Here is a 6,003-nt window from a genome sequence, read left to right on the forward strand (position 1 = left end):
GGAATGGGGTGAGGGGAGCTTGGGAGAAGGCGAGGGAGGGAAGGAGAAGGGGAGGAAAAGTCAGAAGAGAATGGGGGGCTTTTGCAATAACATTACAACAATTTGGGACATAGCATGTGCACGCGACTGGCATGTTGGTGGAAGACGAACTGGTCTTCTTTTATCCAGCAATTCTTACGCATGTTCAATGGCACAAAACAGCCACCTCCAAACCATTGAGAATGGGTAAGGGACCGTCTCAAAACAAAATAAATTGCAAAAACAAGAACCCTGCACTGTCACCAAAGCCCTTAAACCCTTTCGGAGCAAACATTCCCAGGAGAGAGGGAGGGAGAGAGGGAGGGAGAGAGAGAAAGGGAGGTTGGGAGAAAAGAGGAAGAGGGAGAGAGGGGGGAAAAGAGAGGGGGGAGAGAGGAATGATAGAGAGGGGATGGAGGGAGGAGGAGATAGAGAGGGTGGGGAGAGGGAGTTGGAGAAGTTCAGAAAACGCTGGGAAAAGTAACTGCCGCTTGTCAAGCCAGCTCTTGTATAATGAAAGTAGTAAATTATTATTTATATTCAGATGAAAAACCCTATAGAGAAAGTCAGAGACGGGGTTGGGCAGCTGGCATTAAGGTGTGACAATCATGTTCCATGGATTTGCGGGGATGGGTGGGGAGTTTTTTGGGCGTTTTCTGAAGCGAAATGATCCCACATGGACGTGACTGAGCACGCTCAGTGCGGAAAGTCCTGGGATCCGGGAGCCGAGTGGAAAAGGTTTCGAAAAGCCGAAAAGATTAAAGAGTTAACTATTTTTTAAAAAGATTCTCTTCCTCTTCCCCCACCGCCCCCCCACTTCCCCCCAATGAGGCAAACCTACTCAAACATAATAATAATCCTTGCATTTGATATAGCCCCTTATCACATCGTTGAGACGTCTCAAAGTGCTTCACAGAATATATTGTAAAGTGGATTGACTGTATATTTTGTGGGTGAAATGTGACACACAACAGTGTCCCACAAACAGTCGTGGATTGAGTGACCAATTTTTTTATAAGGGATTGGCGATCAGCCAATCGACTAACAACCGGGTTCCTACTTACTGCTTGGTAAACAGGCGTGTGGTATAAGGAAACTAAGGGTTCATCCTGCCCAGGAATCGAACCTGCATCCTCTCACCATCGCACCACGACTCTACATTCACTCTGTATCGGCAAAGCTCTGGGAGCAATTGCCCGAGGGCTGAGCTTTGCCACGGATACCACAGGAAAGTAGGTCTCAGGTCATCATCCACAAACGAAAAGGCTGCTATTGTCTTGGGAACGGGGGGGTTAGGATCACGAGGAGAATAAAGTTTTTTTGCCCAAAGAAAATATCTGTCAGCCTGGCTCACTCAGTCGCCCTCTCGCCTCAGAGTCAGAAGGTTGTGGGTTCAAGCCTCCACATCAGTGATTTTGAAATCACAATCTTGGCTGACACTCGAGTGCAGTGTGGGGGGGGGATGCCTGTTCAGGTGGACAGTAAAGATCCCATAACACTATTTGAAAAGAGAAGGGAGTTTCTTCCCAGTGTCCTGCCAACAATCCCCCAAATAAAATTGGTTGTTTACTCCATGGCTGTCTGTGGCACATTGCTGTGTGCAAATTAGCTGCCACGTTTTTCCTACAAATACACTGTCACTGCACTTTGCAGTATATCCTGTGAAGCGCTTTTGAGACATTTTGATAATGTGATAAAGGGCTAGATCAAATACAAGGAATATTATTATTATTGAAAAATATTATGATTACCTAGTAAAAGGAAAAGGACTGTATAAAAAAGTTTGAGGTGCGTTTGCTGTGAACGCAAGTTTAGAATTAAAGCTGAGCTGCTTTAAAATGAATCCAAAAAAGATATTTCTCACCACAAAGGGTCCTGAGACCGTGCAGAGCATTGCCCCCTGCTGGCCACAGTCTCCACAAGAGCCGACAAGTCTAATGTTAATACAGTAAAACTCGCATAAGTCTTATCTCTATAAATCGTGTAATTGCCTAGTTGTACATTCACCCGAGTCCCATTCAGTTTTCTATCAAAACCACATCTCCTGTCTCGTAACGCTGCTCCCCTCATCTCCATTACTCCCGCACTTACTGGCTGCATGGAATTGCGGGAATCATAGTATTGATCTACGTAAATGTGCAGAAGAACTTCATTTCCTGCGATTCAATGGGATTCCAACACTTGCTGGTAATTGAATCACGAGGAACATAGTCTTGACCGTTCACCACATGGCGCACATACTGGCTGCATTGAATTACGCATGTGAAGCATTGATTAAATTGGATTTTTTATGATTTAATAGAACATATTAAATGTTATGGCCCCGACTGATATGACTTATGTGAGTTTTACTGTTAACAACAATCCTTACAGTTGGTCTAGCTGGCACCTTTCATATTGGGAGGACGTCTCAAAAGATTTCACAGGATTTCCTGTAAAATGCAGTCAGTGACTCTGTGTTTTGTGGGCGAACGTGGCACCCAATTTGTGAACAACAGCAACTCTCCTGCTCACTCCCCCGCCATCGCCCACACCCCTCACCCTTTAATATTTATATTTGCAAGCGTCTGTTTCATTCCCTTTTGAAGCAGTGCTTGGCTCTGTTCAAAGAGCTTTGTTTTCGACTGTGCTCGGCGATGTTTTATTTCACAGCTATCGCTTGAATCAAACTCAAGGGGGTTGATTTAAGTCACTTACAAATATGAAAGGATATGACACGTTAGATAGTGGACAGCTCTCCCCTTTAGTAGAGGGAATCCTCAGAAGGGAGCAGAGCTTTAAAGTCAAGAGCTGTAGCCAACAATCCCCCCGAATACACAGTTACTGCACTTTACAGTAAATCCTGTTAAGCACTTTGAGAGTCTCGACAATGCTATGCTGCAAGGATTATTATTGTTATTGTTAGAACTGAGGTCAGGAAGCATTTATGGAGTCCACAAGTTTGATTCCTGGGTGGGGCGAAACCTTAGGCAAGTTTCCTTACTCCACACACCTCTGTTTACCCACCAATAAGTTGGGACCTGGTTGTTAGTCAATTGACAGATCGTTTTCCGGGGGTAATAATCACTCTAAAAAAAAATGTCTCTCACTCCACAGTTGTTTGATGGACATTGCTGTGCGCAATTGGCTGCCGTGTTTTGTCCAAAAAACATACAGTCAAATCATTTTACAACATGTTCTGTGAGATGTGTCAACAACGTGAAAAGGCGTGATATCAAATGCAAGGATTATTATTATTAACTTTGTCTATTCAGAGGGGTTGTGAAAATGTGTAATGCCCTGTCCCAGAAAGTCATGGAGGTAGAATGTTTAAAAGAGAAATATTCAGAGACTTGGGTAGTTGAGGTATTAAGGACGGGTAAATCTAAGATCTGCTAAGATCTAATAAACTGGTGGAACAGCCTCGATGGGCTGAATGGCCTTCTCCTGCTCCTGTTTTCCTTCAACGTTTAAGTTTACAGCAAGAAATAGGGAACGGTGCAATGAGCGTGCATTCTTTAAGGATAACACTGGAAATTTCAGTACCTATAGCATACAATATTTTGCTGTATTAGTGCATTCACTCGACTGGTCAGCCTGTAACATCAGAGTTTAGCTTTGAGGTTCTATTGTAGCATAAGGGACAATCATAGAGGGGGGGGGGGGGGAGGGTTAATCCCTGCTTTAGCCAAAACACTGTTTACACGTTAAAATAAAATAATATTCTGAGATGATCATGAAAGGTTAAAGTATTTTCTGTGAAAACAGTGGGTGCAAATCTTCTGTGAGATTGAGTGTCTCGTCTGTGTCTGTCTCTCCGTTTCTGTCTCTCTTACTCTTGCTGAAATGAACTCTGTCTATAAACCCTCAAAAAAAATGTGGCCACTCAATCCACGACTGCTTATGGGGACACTGCTGTGTGCAATTGACTGCTGTGTTTCATGCACAAAAAATACAGTCAATCCACTTTACAATATACTCTGTGAAGCGCTTTGAGACGTCTCGACGGTGTGATAAGGCGCTATATCACACGCAAGGATTATTATTATTATGTTCCCTGTTTATTTCACTGTTAGATTCGAGTCACCTTTTATAACATTTGAAAGAAACCCTGTTCTGTAAACAGGGAAAAATAAACCCACAATGTTCAGGTTACTGTGGTCAGTCAGTGGTGGGTAAAGGTACAGCAATCAGCCCCGCAGGAGACTGGCTCAGTTCACAGTGTGTGCCCAGTTATCCCCACCACAGGCAGCGGTACCTGTGGTTGAAGGAAAAAAGCATCAACATATTTAAGGGGAAACTCGATGTGTATATGAGGGAGAAGGGAATAGAAGGGTGTAGGAGAGGCGACCAGAGGGGTTGGGGCTCATGTGGAGAATAAACACTGCAGGGAAATGGGAGTAAAATATCTGCAATGAAGGGGTTACAAACTGAGAGGTAGTGTAGCAAAGTACAATCAGGAAGAGGAGGTTCCAGTATGTTACGAGACTCCAGCCAGATTGTTAAGACGGGTATGTATGTGTGTGCGTATGCATAATTGTATATACATTTTGTCTGCGTATGTGTAGGTGTGTGTGTAGATATGTGTATGTATGTACATATTTATATTTGTGTATTTATGTATATATGTGTGCATATTTATGTATGTGCATTATATGTGTGTATTTGTATGTGTGTAAATATACAGGTGTATATATTATATATGATATATATAGTGTGGATACGTATGTGTGTATATACAGATATATGTATGTGTGTGTGTATATTTGTGTGTATACACTATGTGTATATAGAGCTGTACAGGAGCCCTGTAGCTCAGTGGTCAGAGCACTCGCCTCACAAGCGAGAGACCTGGGTTTGATTCCCAGGAGGGCGAATTGTTGGGCAAGTTTCCTTACTCCACACACCTCTGTTTACCTAGCAGTATGTAGGAACCCAGTTGTTAGTCAATTGGCAGATCAGTTTCCAAGGGGGGGTGATGCTCAAAAAAAAAGTGGTCACTCACTCCACGACCATTTGGGACACTACTGTGCGCAATTGGCTACCATATTTCGCCCACAAAACACACAGTCAATCCACTTTACAGTATATTCTGTGAGCCAATTTGAGACGTCTCAACGACGTGATAAGGCGCTATATCATATCCAAGGATTATTATTATAATAAGACGCCAGATGTTAAATTTGCACAGTTCTAGCCGCGAGGCTGCAGCAATTCATATTCAGCTGAATATTAAAAAATAATAATTTAACAACTATACAGTCAGCTGGGCATGAATATTTCAGGCAGCTTCATCCACGGTAATGATGTTTAACACTTTTTTTCTGTACCAAAAAAACGAATAAAAATACAGTAAAGAGTTTGGGAAAAGGCTCAGATTTGAGATTCACTTCCTTGATTTCTGTGAGCACTGGCTTCTCTGTTCTTGAATCCGGAATTGGCTGCCACTGGTTTCACCCATAAAATACACAGTCAATTCGCTTTACATTATGTTCTGTAAAGTGGGATTTACAGACAGATAAAGACAGGATGAGCATAGGGGTTAAGGCAGGGATTTCCAGAGGTACGGGGAGCAGTAGCTGAAGGCACGGCAGGGGAAGGTGGCAAGCAGGAGTTGTGGGACAGATGGAAAGGCCAAAAAAAAAAGTGCTCCTGCAAAACTGAGAGCTTTCAGTTCTTTCCACGACGCACAAGATTTATTGAATGAGAAGCACTCAACTCTTCTCTTGTGTCAGCGTTTTGTTACCGTTTGCCAATAATTTACCCTGAGCCTGCAAAAGTGCTTTCTTTTTTATGGCCCTAGTTTGTGCGGTTGTGCCCAGTCAGTATATTTCCAAACATCTTCCCCGTTGCTGCACTTAACACTTAGGGTTTTCAGGTGATTTAGCTTCAGAGCATATTTTTCTTTCTCTCTCGCTCCCTCTCGTGTTATCTCCAAGGCTAATGGGTGACACGGTCCCAGATTTGTTCATGTCATGGCAGGATTGGGGAAAAGCAGCAATAAAT

At 43.1% G+C, this 6,003-nt stretch overlaps 1 non-coding gene across 1 annotated transcript; it reads left to right on the forward strand.

The window, feature by feature from the left end:
* The first annotated feature begins 4,801 nt into the window (after positions 1 to 4,801).
* On the forward strand, positions 4,802 to 4,873 carry trnav-cac. Its single transcript has one exon. It is a non-coding gene; the product is annotated as a tRNA-Val (tRNA).
* The last annotated feature ends 1,130 nt before the right edge of the window (positions 4,874 to 6,003 follow it).

The sequence above is a fragment of the Callorhinchus milii genome, unplaced genomic scaffold (assembly GCF_018977255.1).
Source record: "Callorhinchus milii isolate IMCB2004 unplaced genomic scaffold, IMCB_Cmil_1.0 Scaffold9, whole genome shotgun sequence".
Classification (NCBI taxonomy): domain Eukaryota; kingdom Metazoa; phylum Chordata; class Chondrichthyes; order Chimaeriformes; family Callorhinchidae; genus Callorhinchus; species Callorhinchus milii.